We start from the raw sequence: 23,954 nt of genomic DNA on the forward strand, positions 1-23,954 counted from the left end.
TTATGACCTTTGGATTGAAAAATGCTGGTGCTACTTATCAGAGGGCTATGAATTTTATCTTTCATGAGTTCATTGGCAAGCTAGTGGAAATTTATATTGATGATGTGGTGGTTAAGTCTGGAGATTTCAAAAAGCATCTTGCCGATTTGCGAAAAGTGTTGGAATGCACAAGGAAACATGGTTTAAAGATGAATCCCAATAAGTGTGTCTTTGGTGTGTCGGCAGGGCAGTTTCTTGGTTTCATGGTGCATCAGAGAGGAATTGAAATTAGTAGACGATCTATTGATGCTATCAACAAAATTGTTGCCCCTACTAACAAGACTGAGCTCCAATTCTTGATCGGCAAGGTAAATTTTATCAGACGGTTTATATCTAATTTGTCTGGTAAAATTCGTGCTTTCAGTCCTTTACTTAAATTGAAAGCCGATCAAGAGTTCATATGGGGGAAAGAGAAACAGTTGGCTTTAGATGAAATCAAGAATTATTTGATAAATCCTCCAGTTCTGATTCCACCTCAGCAAGGAAAGCCCTTCAGATTATATTTATCTACCGATGGGATGGTCATCGGTTTGGCTTTAATTCAAGAATTTGAAGTGAAGGAGCATGTGATTTACTATTTAAGCATAAGATTGATTGATGCTGAGACCAGGTATTCCGCTATTGAAAAATTATGTTTATGCCTATATTTCTCCTGCATTAAATTGAGGCGCTATTTACTATCGGCCGAATGCACTGTTATATGCAAAGATGATGTGGTCCGGTATATGCTATCTATGCCGATCATGAGTGGCAGGATCCGTAAGTGGATCTTAGCACTGTCGGAATTCGATCTGCGTTACGAATCAGTTAAAGCGGTTAAAGGACAGATTATGGCCGATTTTGTAACTCAACATTGCGGTGCAGTGGAAACTTTGGAGATTGTGCCTTGGACGCTCTTCTTTGATGAAACCACGTGTGACTGGGGGGTAGGAATCGGCATAGTGTTAATTTCCCCTCAGGGAAGGAAGTATATGTTCTCTTTGCCGATTGTTGCCACGTCGACAAATAATCAAGCTGAGTATCAAGCTTTAATCAAGGGGTTGGAGTTATTAAAGAAAGTTCATGCTGATGCTGTTGAAATCTTCGGGGATTATATGCTGGTTATAAATCAATTGGCTGGAAGCTACGAATGCCGAAGTGAAGTCCTAATAACTTATTACGAAAAGAGTATGCAACTGTTAAAAGGAATTCAGAGATTTCCGATTAGAGCATATTCCTCGGTTACATAATGAGGAGGCTAATCGGTTGGCTCAACATGCCTCGGGATATCAACCCATATTGAACACGTTATCGGTAATCGCTGCCGATGATTGCAGAAAAGAAATCATTGATTATTTAAGAGATCAATCTAAGAAAGTTGAGAGGCGTGTTCGGTTTCAAGCCACCAAGTATGTGCTCCTTGAAGATGAACTGTATTATCGAACAATTGATGGAGTTCTTCTCAAGTGCTTAGGCAATGATGAAGCTAAAAGTTTGATGGGAGAGATCCATGAAGGAGTGTGTGGAGCGCATCAGTCGGCTTTTAAGATGAAATGGATGATTAGGAGGAATGGGTATTATTGGCCAGCCATACTTGAAGATTGTTTTAAATATTTCAAGGGGTGTCAAGGATGTCAGAAATTTGGCAATGTCTAAAGAGCACCCGCATCGGCTATGAATCCCATTATCAAACCCTAGCCGTTCTGGGGATGGGCTATTGACTTGATTGGCCAGATTTATCCACCTTCTAGCAAAGGGCACAAGTTCATCTTGGTTGTTGCTGATTATTTCACCAAGTGGGTTGAAGTTGTTCCTTTGAAGAAAGTCTCGTCGGCCAATATGATTGATTTTGTAAAAGAGCATATTATTTACCGATTTGGTATTCCTCAAACGATTACTACTGATCAGGGTACTATGTTTACATCGGGCGAGTTTGATGAATTTGCAATCGGTATGGGGATTAAAGTGTTGAATTCTTCTCCTTATTATGCTCAAGCTAATGGGTAGGCCGAGGCGTCCAACAAAGGGATTGTCAAACTTATTAAACGGAAGATTGAAGAAAATCCTAGGAGGTGGCACACATTGTTAAATGAAGCTTTATGGTCATATTGGATGGCTTGTCATAGATCGACCAAAGTTTCACCTTATCAGTTGGTATATGGACATGATGCAGTGCTACCTTGGGAAATTAAGGCTGGATCTAGGCGACTATCTTTTCAAGATCAATTGATTGCCGATGACTATACTACTTTGATGAAAGACGAGTTGGATGATTTGGCAGAGCATCGGCTGAGAGCTTTGATGAGTATAGAAGAAAAGAACAAGAGAGTTGTCAGATGGTATGATAAGAAAGTAAAGGCTAAGGAGTTTGCCGATGGAGACTTAGTATGGAAACTAGTCTTACCGATTGGGACTAAAAGTTCAAAATTTGGGAAGTGGTCTCCCAATTGGGAGGGTCCCTATCGGGTAAGCCAATCTGCTCCTGGCAATGCCTATATTTTAGAAACTCTCGAAGGAGTTGAATTTCCCAGGGCATTGAATGGCAAATACCTAAAGAAATAGTATCCTAGCATATGACTTGATGCATGAAACTTTAAGTGTCGATAACATTCCTATCGGCTGGATTAAAGTGTATCTAGGGCCGGATTTAATGTTTTAAGAAGGTGCCAATAACTGTCCTATCGGCTAGACCAAAATAATCAGGAGTGTTTAAAAGAAAAAAGCAGGACACGCCGCCGATGAAGAGTTTATATGTTTAGCAGAGCCTGGATCGTCGATATGGCGTGCAGACGAATCTGATCGGCTTCTTCTATCTCCTTCATGTCTTCATCGGCAGAACCCTCCACTGGCTACAGTTTCTTCTTCATCTGCAGTGCCTTGCGAGCTTGGATGTTTCGTTCCTGTTCAAGGGTCTTGATTGCTTCGGGCAGCTGGCTTTCTTCCTGTTGAGCTTGGGACAGAGCTTCTTCCACTAGTTTGAGTTCTGCCAATAGGGCTTCTCTCTTTGTCGATAGATCAGAGATCTTTTGCTTCAACACGTCTCCTGAGGATTTCAGAATGCCGATGCTCTTATGCTTTTCATCGGCAAGAAGCTTTACTTTCATCATCTCTTCTGAAAGCTGGGCGTGAGTAGCTCTATCGGCAAGATGTTGAATAGCCTTTTGATACTGAAGCTGCCGACTCTCCAAATGATGAGCTTTGAAGAGGATCTCCTCGGCATCGGCAGGAATCTGGCCTCTGAGAGTCTTAAACAGGGCCTTGGCCGGATCAGAGTCATCAATCAATTGGGCCGTGTCTTGATGAAGGAGGGCTGACAAATCTTCCAACTTTGCTCTTATCTCTACCGATGAGATTTCAACCGCTCGAGAGGAACTTGCCTCCTCTCCTTCGTCCTCAGAAATTTCGATGGCAAAGGAGAACAAGCTATCGGGAGAATCCTGTTCCTAAAAAGGAAGATAAAATAAGTTATTTATGATCAAGTACTGGTGATGATAAAAATAAAAATCAGGTAACTTACCTGTTTCAGAGCTATCTCTCGCCTCTGACTAGTTGAGGCCGATGGAACCACGGGTTGATCGGTTGGAATCGTCGATGGGGCTATGTCAGCTTAAAGATTGACAGAAGTAATTAATAAAGTGGAAACATATGTCCATCGGCAGTAGTTTCACGGATAGTATTTTACCTTGAGGGGGTGTATAACTTGTATGAATCGAGGAAACTACCGATGCTATGATTAGACTTGCTGGATCGGTAGTTTGTCCATGTACATCAGCCGATGTTTCTTCTAGATGAGGTTCTTCTGGCTGAGGCTCTTCTTGTGGTAGAGGGGGAGATGGTACTTTCTCTGTCTGGGCTTCTGCAGAAGAAGGGGATGAATCTACTGGGATCGGAGGCCTTGGAGGAGGAGGAGGCGTTGCTGTTCTCTAGCGCTTCGCTGTGATCTGGTACTCTTGAAACCTTTTCTCTTCGGTTGACTGGACTGGGGGGCATCGACAGTCGTACTTCCGGTCTTTGCTGATGTGCCGGTATGCTGATACAACAATAAAAAGTTTGTGAGTACAAGTGTAACGTGGTATTAATGAGGTTCCAATTGAAACGGTAAAAGTTACCGATGAAGTTCCATGTTAGCCGATGTGTCCCGAAAATTGTGTGCGTATAAGAATGGAATCGGTATAAGTTGAAGAATTCGAGAGTTTACCTTTAAGGCTTGTGCCAAAGTAGTGGCAGCTACCGACGGGGATGTTCTCGTTCGCTTGGTGGTGATCTTCTTGAGACGCACACCCCGGTGCATTAAAGCAGCCAAGGTTGGAGCGTTGTTGCCGATCAAAGAGATCGGGCCCGATGGAAGGAGTTCGATCGACCTACCTCTCCTGCTAACTGATGGTGGCGTATCATCGACCTGAATAAAATAAAGAAAGTAAGTTGCCAATAGAAAATGAAAGTGAAAAGATTGAAACATCGATTAAAATACTTATAGTATTATCGGGGACCTTGTATTTGGGGTCTATCATGCCACGATATGTGAGGGCCGATCTGCAAAACAGGTGCTCTTTCCATTCTTCCCACCATTATTTGTATGACTAAGTAATGAAGAGAGCAGGAATCAAAGCCGATAGGTCGACATCTGTATCGGCATTTGGCGAAAGTTGAGCTATCCTGATCCACTCAAGATTACTAGTAATGGTCTCGCTCGGCTTTACCACATCGGCGTAGCAAAGTGCAATCGGCAGTTGGCCGAAAGCCAGTTGGCGAGCTAGTGCCGATGGGTTATAAAACTCATAGGTCATGTTGGAAGCCTTCCCACTACCAAAGAAGTTCACTGGTATGGCTCTTGGGGTAATGATTGCCATCATCACATCACGGTCCTTGTTGAGAGCATCATTGAAGGGATGGAAGGTCAGAGGAAATCTAGTGTCTGGATCTTCATAGGGCATCCATGCTCACTGTTCCCTGGTCAGACCTTCATAGAGAGTCAGGAAGAATCGGCTAACCAGGTCTTCATTACCACCAGTGCCAGGTAAGACTATGGCAGCTTCGCTAAAGTTCAGAGGGGAGTGAGTTGCCGATTCTTCTTCATCTAATTCGTAATCCTCGGCTATGTCCCTGGGGAAACGCTGTGCAAAGAGATCGAATTCAAGGCACTTGTGCATGTGGAGACTGAGCCACATGTTGATAAACCACCAAGGACCCCATAAATTGCCGATGGGTTGGCCGAGCAGAACTTTCCTGGCTACCTGGTGGAGGAGGTGATAAACAGAGCCGAGTAGGTATCGGCCAAGGGGGAATTGGCCACCATCGGCTAATCTTTCTGCTGCCAATAAGTATACGGAGGTTGGTCCTGCCGATCGGCCACAGAATACAAACTTATCCAGCCACATATTCACGAAAGTAGTCTGTTCCTTTGCATTAACAGGTCCTATTCTACGGTACTTTGGAATATACCCAGACCAACCACCGATAGCGCGAGTTTCCACCTTAGCGCTAGGTCTGGTGTCAAATAGATGACTGTTATCGGCAGAGGATATATCTAAGCCGGTAAGCAAGAGTACATCGGCAAGTGTAGGAGAAGCAGGGCCATGGCCAAACACAAAAGCGTTGAGCGTGTCTGACCAAAAGTATGAGGCAGCAATTAGCAGTGACTCATTCCTCTCCATATCGGCAAGGGACAACCTAGTGCACTGATCCAATTTTCGCTCGCCCCATTGAACCTCATTTGAGTGGCTGACTCTCAAAAACCAATCCTTCCATCCCTTGGTAGGACTGGGCCAGGAACGGAAGGTATATTTCCATAGATCTAGGGAGAAGTTTTTGGCTCTAAAAGGAACTTTGTTTGTCTCTGCGTTTATCAGATCGGTGGGATCTGTGTTTCCTAGCGGGCCAAGACATTGGAGGTGAGGTTGATCGGTAGGAATAACGATCTTATTGGCCAAATCCTAGAAGTTTTTGAGGGTAAAAAGAAGAACAAAAAGAAAAAGGAATATTCAGTAAGGCAAATTGCGGATGAACAGGTAAAAGTGCAGGAGAAAGGGTGGTAAGCTGACCTCAGGAACGACGAAGTTGATGGCCATCTCCTCGCAGATTGAAGACTTGGGGGTTGGTGAAGAAAGGCCTTTGTTGAAGTTCTTGGAGTCCTCGGGTAATGCTGCCGCCGTAAAAATGAATTTTGGGGCTATAGAATGACAAGGTGGAGAAGGAGTACCGGGGAATGGAGTATTTATAGGACAAAATGGATAGGGGCAAATCTGACTTATCTCTTCGCCGCATCCGTGAAATCAAGGGATTGCGCAGGCGATTTGACAGCAAGCGGTCAAGATTTTGGAGATATTTCACTGTATAAGATCTCCTGGTCGGTTCATCGGCAATTCTCTCTAACGGTAATGTTGCTGATGGGCGCATAAAGTGGAGAGATTCGGTTCGAGAGGTTGAGAAATTCGAGGAATATGCAAGAGAATTGGGCCAAGGTTGTTCGGGTTTAACGAACGGTTACCAAATTGAGAGAATTAATTGCGGAAAGGTATCATTACTGCAGGGAATTTCGGAGCATTAATGATTTTATACTCCAAAATTGGGGGGCATGTGTTGACGCCGTTTTTGGACGCGTACCCAGGGATCGGTAAAGAATAGATCGGCAGATGAAGTAACGGTAACTAGTCTGCAGGGAAGTTGCCGATGAAGGTGGTTGCCGATGAAGGGAGAATTGAATGTGACTAAGTCCAAAGGTGGTGACGTGCTCGTGCCGATGATCAGTATTAGTGTTTGCCGATGGCCATAACAGGGGGTCTGCCGATGACTCTAAAGGGAAGCGTGGAGATTGCCGGTTGGTCTGCGGTGGTGTCTGAGTCAGCTACAGGAGGATAGTTTTATGTTTTCCTTAGTTGTTTAAATTTGTTTTGTATACGGATTCCGTTTAATTTGGAATTTGAGTCCTAGTCGTGTCTGATTGTAGCTCTTTGAGCAGGGTATAAATATAGACCCTAGGGCCTTGTAATAAGAAATCGATCAATCAATCAAACACAAGTTTTTACTCATATTCCAGTATCTACTTTTTCGACGACTTCGTCATATTTTCCTTTTATTACGAGTTCTTTGGAATTTGTCGACTTAAGCTCGGCGCGTTCTCAAGTTCCGCGTGATCACCTCTTGGTCGTGACATCCGGGTGCATCGCTGTTGTTACGACTAAAGTGGTCGAGTTACCACCTTTGCCGATTGTAAGGTCAAATCGGCTGGCACGCCTTAACGTTTAAATTGGGTATTAGCCCTTTGTGTTTGCAGATCAGTTTTGCATCAACACATCTTTTGGCACGTCGCTATTGTTGGCGATTCTTAATGACATATTTACCCCGCCAACATAGTCCATGCAAAGGAAGAAAAGCATGTATTTTACTCACATATACTTATTAAATGCTTACCAAGTTCCACATGTAGTGCAAGTTGTGTTTTGCAGATCATATACAGGCATACAGATGGAAAGCAAATAAAAAGGCGCAATCCGACACGTCAAAAAAATGCGCAAATAAACAAGTACCCAAAAGCCCAATATAGAAGTGCATCAATTTGCAGGTGGATCTGGACTCAGGGGCCCGAGAGGAAGGCAACGGGCTTCGGGCCGGGGCCAGCGGGGCCCACCAGGGGGCGGCCGCCCCCTAGGGTCGGCCGACCCTAACCCAGCCCATCTCGTGCCTATCCAGCCCTTTCGCAGAGGCGGTGCTGAGCCTATCCTCCTGCAGTCCCCACGTGCAAATTGCAGTTTACTCCCTGGGGAACCGACCTTCCCCACCTATTTAAGGAGGGGGAGAGGGAGGCTCCATTCATCTCATCACATTCACAATCAGCACTCCACCTTCAAGGCACTTGGGCACTACCTCATCTTAGTTTTTCCTTTTAGCCTTTAGAGAGAGAGTTGGGTGAGCTATCAAGGAGGGCTTGGCTCCTTGGAGAGAAACTTGGGTATGAATAAAGAATATCTTTACTCCAAGTCCATGCCTTATCATGTCCGATATAGTTCTTCATATGAACTAGAGTATAGTTCTTATGCTATGGTATATGACATAGATCATAGGCCCTGTTTTATGATGCTAGCATATGAACTAGAATATAGTTCTAGTGAAAATGATATGACATACATTTTAGTATATAGTTCTTATAGTATAATGCTACCCTAGGGCTAGTAGTGTATTATATGAACTAGTGCTAAGTGTATGTTGTATTATTCTCATTTAGGACTTTAGTCTAATTGCTTCATGTTAATTAATTGCCTAGAAATGGCTTTGTGTGAAGATGGGGGTTTATCATGCTCTTTTGAGTAGGCTCGGGCTTCTTACCTATCGATCCGTAGGGTCGGGGACTCGGGGGAGTCCGAGTAGGTTCTTTGCATGTAAGCATGGTGCTTGGGTGTAAAGGCCGGGTAAATGCATTGTCCTAGTCCACGGTTGAGGGGATGGCGGCAGGTGGTGACAGCCCTGTCCGTCCTTGGCATTCCCCCATGTTCGGCTAGGGTGTAGGAGTCTAAATAGTTGCGGAGGTTGCTGGCAGACCAGTAGTTGCGTAACCTCCCAAACCATCTAAACACAGGACTAGATCTAAGTAGTATAATTACATGATTAACTTGTTCTATGACATGATCTATATCTAGGACCACACCTGCTCCAATAGGTTGTTTCTTTATTCTTTGATTCAATTCATTCTTTTAGTCTCTTTATATTCCTTAGCCCATATGCCATGCCTAGATTGTGATGGATCACTATTCTACATATAAATGTTTATCACCTGCTATGACTTTTGATTCCATTATTACTACAATAATTACTTTGATCTATGCTTATCTTAGAATCCTTAACATATTAAGCCTTCCTTAGAGCGAACCTATAAATACGACACTCGGTAAATCCCCGGGTTGAAATGCTACACGATAATTCCCGTCCGCTTGCGGTACTTAAACTCCAAACCTAAGGAACTATCATCCCGGTATATACTTAACACTGTTGCTAGACATGCGCCGAGCTAGTGACTTGTTAAGGAATACCAACATGGCAATCCTAGTGCCACTACCATGATTAAGAACTGGAAACCTACCTTAACGGTAATAAGGCGCCGTTATCGGGAAGGTAGATCTAGCTTCCTATTCAAGGTGGTGATGCTACGGATCTGCCAATATAACACTACCAATGTCATTATCATGAGTAGAGCAGAACCCTATTCTAGGTAGCGACGCTAAGAAACGCTAACAAGCATTTCTGGCACCGTTGCTTAGGATAGATTTATACTCTAATCTTGGTGATTGCATTAGTAAGTGTTATCATGACATTTCTGACATCGTTGCTGAGGACGGATTAAACCCTATTCTTAGTGATGACGTTAAGAAATGCCAACAGCTGTTGTCAGGACTAATGTGGTCGAGTACCACCTTTGCCGATTGTAAGGTCAAATCGGCTGGCACGCCTTAACGTTTAAATCAGGTATTAGCCCTTTGTGTTTGCAGATCAGTTTTGCATCAACTATTTGATACTTAAGGACCGTCAACAATAACCACTAGTATGTTTGAAGTGAGTTTTTCAAATGAGTTGGTTTCTATAAGCATGTGACAATAAGATAAAAAGGGGAGAAGCATGCTTATATCAACCAAGCCTAAAATCCTACAACCAAATATGTGAGATGTATACAACAGGACACAACAACGTATGGCTCATAAGATATCAGAGTAAAAATGCAGAAGTGATGTCTCACAACCATAACACAAAGTATCTCACAAAGCAAAGTATCTTACAAATGCATGAAGTAAACGTGATGCATGAAGTATAGCACACAAAAGAATCAAAAGCCCACTCACTAGCTCCCCCTAAGTCTAACATACTCTCCCTCTCCCCCTTCGGCATCAAACGCCAGAAACCTAAAAAGCTGTAGGCGGAGGTGGAGCGGGGGAGTCACATGGCACTGCCTCAAACTGAGCTGCATCATCATCTGTGCCAGCATCGGTGGACTGAGAAGAAGCCGTTTGACCCTCTAAAGGTGCACGAGCTAGTGAAGGAGTCTGGGTTGGCTCAGTGTGCTCGGTACCTGTCTGTGTCACTGCTTGAGTCTCAAGTCCTATGGAAGAAGCTGGCATGGACTCAGTGGCTGTCGCTGAGGTCTCTGGAATAGTAGAAGAAGGAGCAAGCTGCTCAGACGAAGCCACAGACGACAACAAATGCTGAGTACTGGTGACTGGCAGGGTAAAAGCTACAGGAGCTTGCTGTGGAGATGGAGTAGGCATGCCAGTCAGAGCACTATATGAAAATGACAAATCCTGCCCCGCTGAAGAATCCAGAACTAACTGAGAGGCGGAGGTAGACTACAGAGTGAAACCTGAGTGGAGAGGAGTGAACTGAGGCGTCTGCTCAAAGCCAGAAGAGATAGCACCCTTAGACACCTGGTGTTGAGGAGTGGTGAATGGTTGGCTGTGAGCAGGAAGCTGAAGAGGTGGTTCTGACTAACTCTAAAGCCCACTAGGATGTACACCTAGAGTCGGTGACCTGACAAGGGATGTGCCTAGAAGCTGCACCTGTAGAAGAGTAATCCATGTCGCTGCCATGAGCGCTGCCATCAGAGCTGTCTGCTGGGCCTGGAAAGCTAGTTGCTGCTCTTAGAAGGAGAGTAGCTGTCTCTAGAGCTTGTCTTGCTTGGCCTGCATGGCTGCATTGACAGCAGCCTGCTCTCTGTCACGTCGTGCCTGCTCCTCAGCTGCCCTCTGCTGGTCGGCTCTCATGCCCTCAAGTATAGGAAGTAGGGTTGGGTCAGTAGTAGAAGAGGAACCTCTAGCCTCGTGGTCATGCTACCTCAGAGGAAGATCTAGAATTTTAATCATCGTCTGAGCTGTCAGTAGCAAAGTCAAACTCCTAGGCCTCCGCATCTGCCACTGAACCTATAGCCACGTCCTGCTCCTCCTCTGTCTCTGGGACTGCTCCTGAACTGTGTGTAGCTCTGGGAGAAGCTGGTGGAGATCTACCATGTGGTGTCGGAGGGGGTGCTGGAGCTCGGAGGTCCACGTGTGTCCTCATCATCTGCCTGGGGTCGTAGTGGGGGAACACTCTCACTATGTTGGTCAGCTCCCTCTGAATATGAGGTGGTAGAGGATCTGCCCGAGCACGAAAAATGAGATAGGTCAACCAATGAGTGTATGGCAACTGACAACGACCCATGAAACCCTCAGCAATAGTGTCCTCAATTTCAGACACAATCAAGTCCCAAATATTAAACTCCCTCTGATCCACTAAGTGTGCAATCAGCCACTGCTGGATATGAGTAAATCTGTCACGATAGCCAGACCTCGGAAGTAGGGTCTTTCTCATCACAAAATCCAAGATACGAGCTGGATGAGTGAGACCACCAACTGAGTGGCTAGAGCCCTCTGAGAAAGGCTGGCGAAAGCATGAGGAGATAAAGTCCACTGGAGGAAGCTCACCATCGTGGGGACGACGTGGGGGCTCGTAAGTGCCATAGCAAAACTCGTATATCTTAGTGTCATAGGCAGTTAGACCCCAAGTCTCTCTGGCATGTTGAGCTGTCACTCTTTAGTCTGTGCCTGCCAGTGCGTAGTGGATGTAGCTGTGATCAGGTGCAACCCACTCTGAAGCATAGAACTCACATACCCACTCCTCCATGTAGGTGCCTGGCAAAGCAAGGAGCCCAGCAATCCCTGGTAGGTAGCTCAAGTAGGGCCTGATGTCCTGACCAATGACATTGTCCAGCACCTCAAGATTCAGAACCCTCTACTCTCTGAACTGAGCCTAACTGTGGACATATGCCATGTACATGTCCTCCTAAACCATAGTGTAGAACCTGACATGTGCCCTCTGATCCCAGGTAGCTGGAAACCAAGTGGGAAACGACACAAACCTCAGCTCCTGGATCTCACGAGTAGGTGCTCTGGTGTAGTACTTATGAATCCGGGCTAGTGCAGGTGTGGAGCGAGCAGGTGTAGACGACTGACGCTGCGTACGAGACCTAGAGGCAGCCTGGGTACGAGCGCGAGTCGACCTACGCAGCGGCCGCTCCTCTAGCTGAGCCTCTGTCTCTACGTGTGCCTCTGCCTCTGCCTATGCCTCTGTCTCCTCCTGGGCTGGCTCTCTAACATCTATACTGACCTAGCGGCCTCCAAGCATGATAGTCCCAGGTGGAGATCCATGCAGCTGCTCTACCTAAAGAACTGCACGCCTCTGGGCGGACGTGAGCTCGGATCCAATCTGAAGTGAGCCCAAACGACCACCCACCTCTACTGCCTCTATTTCTGCTGCCACTGCTCTAGCAACCTCTGCCTCATGGTCTCTAGCCTTCCTCTTCTTGGCTAGCACCTTCTTCCCCTTGCCCTTCTCTGTGGCTCTGAAGCAACGGGGTCTGTCTTCTCCCCAATCACTTCCAAGAGTGCCACCACTGCCACCTGTCGGACTGCTAACGTTCTTGCAACGTGTCATTGCAAGAACTCGCAATCACAAACTAACACACTGCTCAAAGCTGGTGAACTAACACTCGAGAGGCTTGGCCTCAATCCGTACTCGTGGGCTTGGCCATGAGTTTGACTGACACTGTCAAACTACCAAACTGAGACAACGCTGCAAGAGATGGAATAGATAGGATATACATAAGCACACATAAAAGCTAGAGGAGAGAAACCCTAAGGAAGGCAAGTTGTAGATAAGAACGGAAGAGAACGGCTTACAACCTGCGACGTGACGCTTTTTGAATGATAGGATGAGATCGAAATCCACTGGAGAACACGGATCGACACTCCAAGGTGCTACAAAGATGAAACGCACGAGAACATCATCAAAAACGGTGATCCAATCTGTTCAGACATAGAATCAAACACTTTGAGAGCAGGAAAAACAAGCTCACCCCCAAACCTAATCCACGCGAGACTGGGAAACTCCTGGGCGCAAAGGATGGAGAAGAAGGATTCTTGCACCAGGGACAAGGGAGAATCCACCAGAGGAAGCAGATCCCACGGTCGTGTGATAGTTCAGCGATTTAGGGTTTGGCTGAACTCGGCGTGTTCGTGTTCTGGAAGAAAGAAACCAAGAGAGAGAGAACGCGGGTTATGTGGGTTATATAGGGCATACGCAGGGGCACCAGACGCACTTAAGTTAGCACCGGACGCGTCCGGTGCCCACCGGTCTTGTGCGCAAAGAGTTCTACAAAACACGTGAGCACCGGACACAGGCCACCAGACGCACACCTAGCATCCGGTGCTGTGAGGCACACACCAGAGACCAACCGGACGCACCACACCGGACGTGCTTAGGACACTGTGCGCGGGTTCGGTGTAGGCTGTATAGAGGACACACTACACTGGATGCACTGGGGGCACGTCCGGTGCAGCGTCCAGTGCACTCCTGGCTTGGAATTTCAAAGAAATTTTCGCCCGACTTTCACCCAACCAAGTTCCAACTTCAAGAAGACTCAAATAAGCACCAATTAGAACTGATATGAGTGACCTCTCTCAAACCCTCAAATTTTCACAAATATTTAGCCATAGGCTTAGTAGTTTTATGAAAATAGTCGAATGAAAGCACCAAGGAGACATCGTGTGGCCATAAAGCTAGGGGACTTAATCAAGATGAGCTTTGAATGCTCCCCCTATCAATGGGCAAACACAGCGGATGCTCAAAGCATAACCAAAAAGAAACGACAAAGCAACAAGCATGCATATCATATGCAATGCAATACAATACTTGAAAGTAAACTAATGCTTGTCAAGTTTGATCCAAGGTTAAGCTTTTCACACACACATGGGGGTTATCTTAACCATGTTAGACAAGCCCTGCACACAATCTATTTGTATTTTTATTTTTGGTATGCATGAGATGCAAAACAAAAGCTATTTACAAGAACAACACACAACTTCATTTTTTAGTGAAGATAGAGAGATCAAGCACATTTACTTCATTTCTCAACATATAAAACCTAGCTTCATCTAGGGGTTTTGTGAAGATATCAGCTAATTGATTTTCCATCCCCACATTCTCTAGGGATATGTCAACTTTAGCAACATGATCCCTAAGGAAGTGATGACGGATGTCAATGTGCTTAGTGCGGGTGTGTTGAACCAGATTATTAGCAAGTTTTACGGCACTTTCATTGTCACACAACAAATGTACTTTATCTAGAACTACTCCATAGTCTAGCAAAGTTTGTTTCATGTATAGTATTTGTGCACAACAAGCATCGGCGGCAATGTATTCCACCTCGACCGTTGACAAAGCAACACTATTTTGTTTCTTTGACATCCAAGAGACAAGTGATCTACCTAGGAAGTGGCACCCTCCGGATATGCTTTTTCTATCAATGCGGCACCCGGTGTAATCCGAATTGGAATAGCCTACGAGTTGGAATCTTGCACCTTTGGGATACCACAAGCCTAGATAGGGTGTGTATTTTAGATACCTAATAATTCTCTTGACGGCAATCAAGTGAGATTCCATAGCCATAGCTTGATATCTAGCACACATACACACACTAAAAAAGATAGCGGGCCTAGATGCGGTGAGGTAAAGTAAACTTCCAATCATGGATCGATAGAGAGTTTTGTCAACCGGGTTACATCCCTCATCCAAGTCGAGATGCCCATTTGATGCCATGGGAGTCTTGATTGGCTTGCAATCCATCATCTTGAACCTCTTGAGAAGATCTTGAGTGTACTTCTATTGAGAGATGAAGACCCATTCCTTCATTTGCTTGACCTGAAACCCGAGGAAGAAGGATAGCTCACCAATCATGGACATCTCAAACTCCTTGGACATCAAATCACCAAATTCCTTGCAAAAATCTTCATTAGTAGAGCCAAAAATAATATCATCAACATAAACTTGGCAAATGAAGATTTCCCCATTCATTTTCTTGGTGAAGAGTATTGTGTCAACTTTCCCAATCTTGAAGCCCTTCTCAATGAGGAAGTCCCTAAGCCTCTCATACCAAGCCCTAGGAGCTTGCTTGAGACCATAGAGCACCTTGGACATCTGGTAGACATGCTTGGGGTACCTAGGGTCTTCAAAACTAGGGGGTTACTCAACATAGACAAGCTCATTAATGTAACCATTTTAAAAAAATACTTTTCACATCCATTTGAAATAATTTAATGTCATGGCTAGAAGCATATGCAAGTAGGATACGTATAGCTTCAAGTCTTGCTACCGGTGCAAAGGTTTCACCGAAATCAAGACCTTCCACTTGTGAAAAGCCTTTTGCCACGAGTCTTGCCTTGTTGCGCACCACCTTGCCTTGATCATTGTAACGTCCCGCCTCTACGAGGCCGGGCCCGCTTACATCTGGCAGCTTTTCTAGGATATAGTCAGTCCTCACTGACCAACACTTTGTCCTCACTCGCGCGCACCTGGGAAGTACTTCCCGATCGGTCACCCATCCCTAAATTGCTCTAGGCCTAGCACACTTAACTTTAGAGTTCTTTCGAGATGGGCTTCCGGAAAAGAAGTTGCAACTTATTGATATGAGTCTCCTATTAATCCTATTAAGCCCTGGGCCGGGTGTTACATCCTCACCCCCTTAAGAGATCGACGTCCTCGTCGATCAACCCCAAGCCAGGAACGTCCCCTCTTGGCCACGTCCGTGCATCCAGTGCCAGGCTTGTGCCATGCTGTGTGACCACTCTGGGTCCACACCAGCCATGCACACCATGCCTGCGCAACTGCGACACACGTGCCCGTGAAACCGCGAGAGTCGGCTCTGATACCATTCTGTAACGTCCCGCCTCCACAAGGCCGGGCCCGCTTACATCTGGCAGCTTTTCTAGGATATAGTCAGTCCCCTTCCTGTCACACCGTGGTTTTTAAAATAAAACCAGAGTCATCGTATGTGTGCCCAGGAAGTCCACACATACAACAAAAGAATAGAAATATCAAAAACAATGTTATATATAGCGGAAATATATTTATATTAACACTTACAAACATCAGAGTACGCGGAAACAATAGCTAGAACTTCTTAGGCTCCATTCTTCTCAGGGACGGTTGACTGGGGGCTCCGTACGCCAAGCACTTCTGATAAGCTTCTAGAAAACTCCATAGCATCTTTGTTCATCTTCTGAGCAGCACTTTACTACACACTGGGGGTGTGGGGGGAAATAGCAAGGGTGAGTTCATGTCAAACTCAACAAGCACAGACGGAAAGTAATGACATGCAAGGCTTAAAACAAGGTAAAGCTGACTTGGTTTGACTGCGGTAGCATTTTAGTTGATCACTTTTAATTATTACTATTATTAGAACAACCTATTACTAATTATGAGTAGCATAAACCCAACCCTTAATTAGTGTAAGTAGTAATTAGCATCTTTTAAAGGACTATCCTAATAATTATAGTAGTACAGGGATTAACCCCAATTATTAACATAGGATAGCAATCTTGCCAACACGGAATAGCCATTCCGCCAAAACACGAGGTAGCAACCTCGCCAAATTCCATCTCCAAGTAACCAGTGAATCCAATTTGCTCATCAAGTGAGGGTCTGGGCCGCTCGTGACCGTGAGCATGGCTGATATATCAGTTTTACACTCTGCAGAGGTGTGCACGTTCACTCCAAGTCGTGATTCCCATTTGCCCGGGTTCATGACTCCCCAAAACACTGCCAAGGTGAGCAGGCAGGGTCTCACTACGAGACCTTTCACAGGGTCCAACTAATAGGATGCCACTCGCAAGTTTTTGCCGGGGCGCTCGGCAGTCGATACCCATAGCCATGGCGTACCGAGCAACCGACGTCTTAATATACATTACCCAAGTTACTTCCTCACGCCTACCCGGAAAGTAACACCCTACTAGTGGAGGTCCTGCTAATTAGTCAAGCCAGAGCCATATAGCTTGGAGCTGCACTGTAAGTCCCAGGGCGCCGCTCCCTGACTAAGTCCTTACGGAGAGCAGAGACGGGTACGCCCGGCAAACCAGACCACCAACAGTACCCGCTCCCCCTGTCACCACCATCATCACGATGCTTGTAAGCATCCAACATCGCCATCACCGCAGTGACCAAAGGTTCAGCACAGTTTAAGCATCAAGTTGAGTAGAGATTATTACTTGTTTAGGCATGTTTATAAGATGAGTAGAGCAGCTAAGCAAACCTAGTATAGCCTAGACTACCCATTTACATAACCCCAGGTGAACAAGGAATGGTATGTAATGCTATTCATGTCCTTAGGGTTTGCATTCATTAGACACATGCAAGTAAAGCAAATGACATTAATGAGTAGGTTCAAAATGATTGTCTGCACTTGCCTTTATTCCCAGTGTATATCTGCTCAGAAATCTTTGACTTCCTTCTTCTAATCTCCAACTTCTGCTTCGACTGTCGGTCCTTAGCTCCTGGTCTTCACTGTTGACGAACCACGTTTCTTCTACTCGTAGCAACCAAGCAACACAAACAGATAAACAAACAATCACGACTAAGAACAAGCATCAATCAAAAGAAAAGCTTAGAAAGAACGCACTAAACGACACGGCTTATTGCTACGATCGTGGCAACGCAACAACGGTTAAGTACGGAGCTATCGTTAAACGGACACGACTTTCGAGGTTTGCAACATAACGGAGAACACACACTATACGCTTGGATTATTTTATTAGATGAATTATGGTGACAGATATTTAGGAGAAAAGGCATAAAATAGAGTTAAACAAATCATAATTATCAAAGATGTAGTATAGTTCTAGTCATATTCTATTTATGAATAATAATAAATTATTGAAGTCACTTAATCATTTATAGTTTAGAAAAGCGTAGGATTTGTGACATAAGTTGAACAAGGCATTTACGAACTGAGATTAGATTAAGTAGATCACAACTAAAAAGGCATTTAAGTTGGCATTAATAGCATTAATGTGTTTATGAAAAACCAAAGTTACAAACATAAATTGTTTTTATAGATTAAAAGGGCATTTAGTAGGCTTTAATCATTTCGTATTTATTGTAACACCCCAGTGTTATGGTTGCATAAATCATATGCATAGCATGAGCATCATCTTCTACTCAAGCATGTCATGATCATCATCTACCTTGAGCCATGTCATTCTATGCAAAAATGTGATTTAAATTGCTTAAATAGGCTCCCTATGCTTATGTTTGAGTGAACCATGCTTGTGTTTGTGTGCTATGCCTTGTTAAATAGTTTATCTATGCTTAACTTAACCTTGGGAACAATGTTCATGTTGGTCACTTCCCCAAAATAATCACTTAAGTCACACTTATGCAAATAGGCTCTAGAAACCTCTTTTGCTTAGGCTTTTAAAAAGTGTTTCATAAAATGTTTGCATGTCAAAACTTTCTACCGCAAAGTTGTAGCAAATTTTATAGGGAACAAAAGTTGTTTTATGGCCATCTCATGAAAATGACCACAACTAGCTCAAAATTGACCCACAAGGCAGATTTGGGCTGTTTCCAACACTTAGGAAATTTTCTAAGTCCTCGAACGAAAACAGTTTGCTTGATCGGTTTTGAAAACTCCATATCTCTCAATCCAGGCCGATCTGGCTTTTGCTCTATTTGACAATGTTGTAGAACTCGATTGGAACTCCAACTTTGTCAACTACGTCATCCCCTAATTCGTCTTGGTTTGGGAGATAATTACCGTCGAAGTTGCTCTGTCAGACATTCATCGTTTTCTCTGAATCGAAGCTGAGCTCGTCGACGTGGCCGACCGGCGGCAGAGCTCCGTCGACATTTGGTGTCCGTACGTCGCTCCTGGCCCCGCTTGTCAGCTCCCAGCGCGCGCATGTCCTCCACGGCGACATCCCGAGCGAAGTGGACGCGTCCATTCGCTCTGCCTCGCCCTCTCTCGCGTGAAACTCGTCCGCAGCGAGCTCACCGTCACGAGCTCACTCCGGCGAGCTCGTGTGCGCTCCTCGCTGCGTCGCAGTCCACCAAACTCCGCCCATAGCTCCGCCATGAGCCGCTCTCCACTCTCCACCCTCTAGCTCGCCGCGAAACCCACCGGTGAGCCGCCATTTCCTTCTTCCCCCAAATCGGGTCGCCGTGACCTTCTTCTCCGGCGAACTCAATGCTGAGCTCCTCGGAGCCTCTCGTCTCCTCTGGTTAGGTTGTAGAGGTAGCTTAGGTCCTTGGCTAGCGTTTGCACTTCTCGGTGGACGCTCTACCGCACCCACCGTCGCCGGACACGATGCGCAGCGCCGCCGTGTTCCGCCAGAGTTGGGGTCTCCCGTGGCCAGCGCGTTCCACGACGTTTCAAGTCAAGCCGCTTACCTAGGAAGCTTCGCCGTAGTCCGCTGGTGCTGTGGAAACCCTAGGTCACGCTCTACCGGCCTGAGGGCTCCGGCGTAACGCCGAGCACCTCCATCGAGCCGCCATGATCGACGACGAGCCCTTTCCGGTGGCTCCGCCGTGGGGAAAAGGGGGTCAATCGAGTCGCTAGAGTCTGGGGATCGCAATGGTGCCCTTGGTTTGGCCGGAGACCTCGCCGTCACTGAGAAATCGCCGGCGAGAGTTGCCTCGGCTGTGGGGAAGATGACCCTGACATGCAGGGCCCGCTGTCAGTGTCACCTCCCTTCCCTCCTTTTTTTATTCAAATCTTGATTTTTGGCTTTTTGCAAAAATCATATCTCTTGTTTCGGAGATCCAAAATTTGTGAAATCAATTTTGTGGTATTCCTTGAGATGGCTAGTTTTTAATAAAAATATAAAATGAACCATGTTTTCTGGGAAAAATATTTATTAGGATTTAATCTTGTTACTCATGAGTAAATTCTTATCTCTTGTTATACTCCTTATTTTGCTATGAAATTTTTATGTAGTCTCTGTGTGGTACTAGAAGGCTATGATAAATATTACATGATTTTTGGAGTACTGCAGCTTTGGTATGTAATTTATGTTTAAGATTTGGCTTGTTTCCTTAATTAAATAATATAAAATAATTGGTGCTTATGCTGGTGCTCTACTTTGGTGGTAAACTTGTTTATGGTATTCTTAATATGTAAATCATCTGAAATCTGTTGTTTAACACCATATAAGTCATGTTTCTGAATTTATAAAATACACACCTTGTCACATGTTAAATGCATATCTTTAATTTGGTACGTGCAATTGCTCTGAAATTTTTATGGTTATGCTTTGATGCCATACTTGTGCTTCTGTAATTTTTGTATATTTTTCTGAGCACTTTTACTAGTATCTTGTAATTATGTTCCTTTCTAGAATTAAATTAATAAATGCCTTGTTAGTAAATTTTTGGAGGTTATCATATGATGTTCTGGCTGTCTTGTGGTGTGCTTGTGCTCATAAGCCATGTGGTTGGCATTGTTTATGTTTTGGGTATGTCATCAAATAATTAATTAAAGGGGTTAAAGGCTGTTCTGGACAACAAGGGAGTAATATAGTCCTTACTTGTTGCTAACTTGGTTTTCTGGGAGGCTTGTCTAAATCAAAGTTGTGGTAAACTTTATGGACTAGCTGTGGTTTAATGTTGGAGTCATTTGGCCTAGTAGTTTAAAAGTTATAGCTGTTCCAAGTTGGGGTTCCAAAAATAGATGCTCTCTGTTTTCTGGGACAGAACCTGGAACTTTGTTTATAAGGCTGGTTTAACTTATGAATCTTGCTGTGATGTTTAAAGATGATTTGTAGCTAATTTCATAATCTTTCCAGAATGTCCTCACTTAAGTTTGTTGGATTCTTGTAACTTTAGTTATGGTCTGTTTATTGAGCTGTTCTATTTTTATGTTGCTTGCTGCTTATAGGTTGACTTGCCTAGTTTGTTAATTCATGTGGTTTTTTCCTTTGTGTGTTAAATTAGAAGTTACTCCGTAAATGAGTGCCCAGTGAGTTTATCTATGTGTCAAGCATTCATCCTTCATTATGCACATCTTCTTATTCGTTGAGCATGCAATAGGTGCATCGGACGCGACCGCTTCCTTCGAGCTCCAAGCAAACCCCGAAGGCCAGGAGGGCAGCTAGGAGGTGGAGGTCCAGCAAGTCGGACTCGAGGAGCCCGAAGTGGAAGTTGAGTGCCCGAACCACGAGCCAGCTTCGTTCGTGAAAGGCAAGCCCCGGAGCATTCTAAGTCTCTCTTTAATTTCGAAAGTTTACTTACTATGTTATATCTATTGCTGCATTAAGTATAGGAGTTGTGATGAAACCTTTGCTGCATTTTACTCCATCCTTGTCCAGATAACTCACCACACCTTGGTTATAGAGTTAGGATCGAGTAGCAGCTTAGCCATGCTTAATCGGTAGAAGTCGGGTGATTTCCTGTCACCTGCGCGATATAGGGTTGTGTCGGATCACGATGGTCTATATGTGCTATCGTGGATGGAACCTGATTAAATTGACTTAAGCCGGGCGGAGTTTTGCAAGGTTGTAGTAACTCCATCTGTGGCAACTAAGGACCGACCGTTGTACGTCCTCTTGTCATGTTGAACGCATGCCTAACACTTAGTTGGCCGGATAACTCGTTCCGACCGCGAAGCCGAGTAATATGACTCAGGCCAGAAGGTCGATAAGTATAAAGTGCGCACTACCGGAGGAAGTGCGGTGTGCGGGGGACCATTGGTGTAAGCCCAAAGGCAGGTGAGTTAAAATTCCTGACCTCCCTGGCAGAGTGGTAGCCCTGGGAGTGCGGCGCTTATCGGAACCGCGATTCCGGAGTCGTATCAAAGGTGACCCGTTGGCTCTCCGGCAGGGGAAGCTTGAGGGAGTGATGGGAATACCCCTCCAGCTGGATAGGATTTCGATTCGAATCGCCGTCTCTCCCGGTTAGTGAGAACTTGACAGAGCAGCGGCAAACGTAGCATTCACTAAGCAACTTTGGTTCATGATAATGATGATAGCAAGAAAGAATATATGATGAACTTGATATGGTTATTATTGCTTGTAATAATCAAGTGAAGTGCTTTAGTACAGGTGCTAATCTAGTGGTAGGCGGATGATGAATAAATATGATGCTATCACAATAATGTAGTTATAATGCAAGCTTTTGGCAAATGTTGAGTCAACCAGCTCCACTTGATGTTAGTCTTGCATGATCCTTGGTGTCTTTTATGTTTTACTAGACGGGTAAGTCTAGCTGAGTACAATCTCGTACTCATTGTTTATTCCCACCTGTTGCAGATGACATCTTTTATGGCGGCTTCTGCAAGACCTATCTCCATCCCACTGGGGATGAGGACTAACCGTTGGGCACGGTTCTCTAACAAACTCGTCCCTGTTGCTTTTGGAAGGCTGGTGTAGACTCTGGCAATAACAAGAACATGTGAACTGAACTTTGGAAAGTGTGTGTGTAATTATTTTGCTTCCGCTACTTCGAACATGTGTTGTAATAACTTAATAACTCCGATGTGGTGCCGCTTCGACGGCAATGAATGATGATGTAACATTCGCTGTGTTGTGCTGAATTATTACGATCTTAGTTTGTTGCAAGTTGGTTTAAAGTCCTTCGTGATTTCAATTGACTACCGGGATTATATGGGCTCAAGTTTGGAAACTTGATTGCTTGTCGATCGTTTCTACACTTGAACTCTTTTAATTTGGTCGGTTCTGTGACAGCTGGCATTGGACAAATTCAGCATTATAAATGCAGCGTTTGTGTATTTAAAAACAAAAGAGTTTTTAAATAAAATGGTGTAAATCAATATGTAAGTTATCCCAGTTGTCGAATCCTCCTTGCCCACATAATGACTATAGGTGGCTATTTAAGTACTGACTTGGCGGGTTTTATTTTTGCATCTCCGGCAGTACTCAGGTATGGATGTGTGATGACCGCACTATGCTACCCTGTGGTCTAATGGTGGAGGTAGCCTTCATATGTGAAGTAGCCACATATGTCGCTAGATTTAAATTATGCAATGTCGCACCCACGCTCTGGTAAGTGTGAGCTGTGAGAGCATGATCGTTCAAACGGCGGTCTAGGGGAGTGTTCGCGGTGGTTTTCTGGAGTGGTTACATGTCAAAACCATGGAACCATGAAAGAAACTTAATTGGGGAGCATTTAATTTCTTGGGTAGCTGTGGTGTCATTGTTTGTGCATGATGGGCATGTCCAAGCAATGTGCACTTAGTTTACTGCTTTCTTGAGTGGTATATTGGGAATTGTTGGGCTGAAATGAAGTTTTCTGCAGGTACTCTAACAGCGCACGTGTAAATCGCTAGTTATCGTATCGAGAGACGAATGTATGCCACCGTATATCCGTTAGAATATTAATTTTCTAAGTTTGTGAGGACGTACGGTTCGTGCATGCATCATGTCGCATTCATACATACATTCTGTCTACTCCTTCCCTTACAATGTCGTCCCTTTTAATTAAACAAATGTTGCTTAAACTAATCCTCTTTCACCCATGGTATTCCTATTCCTTTCCACAGATGGACGCGCCTGCTTCACCCCGTCCCAGTGACACTTTCTTGAGCGAGTTTGGCACCCCTACCTTGCTCTGGAGAGTGCTACAGTCGGTAGGATATACTGAGCCACCTCAGTATTCTTGGTGGGAGTTGGATAGGATAGGAGAGTTGCAGTGGTTTGCTGTGCAGGGAGTTGTCCCTCCACATGGGGGCAAGCCTGCATGGACAGGGTGGACCTATAGCTCAGATGGGCAGACTCCTTGGGAGGCAGCTCAGGTTGTAGCCCAGACTATCCTACTCGATATTTGTCAGAGGTGTGGCGATGAGCTGACAGGAGGACCGACGGCCTCCATTCCCCGTGCTGACCCAGCAGTAGCGGAGTGGAAACAGGCTGAGGGTTGTGCTTTGGTTCGAGGCAGGGGAGAGAGCTGAGAGTTCTAGTCCTGCTATGAGTGCTATGATGGCTGTGCTCAAGCTGATCAGTCAGCGAGAGGACACCTATGCACAGGTGATGGTGGCTGTTCGCCAGGCTCAGAGATGCAACAGAAGGCTGAAAAGCGTGCTCGTAAGTTTCGCAAGCAAGCTAGACTCCTGGAGCAAGCTGGGAAGGCATTGCGGAGTA

The sequence above is a fragment of the Sorghum bicolor genome, chromosome 8, assembly GCF_000003195.3.
Source record: "Sorghum bicolor cultivar BTx623 chromosome 8, Sorghum_bicolor_NCBIv3, whole genome shotgun sequence".
Taxonomy (NCBI): Eukaryota; Viridiplantae; Streptophyta; class Magnoliopsida; order Poales; family Poaceae; genus Sorghum; species Sorghum bicolor.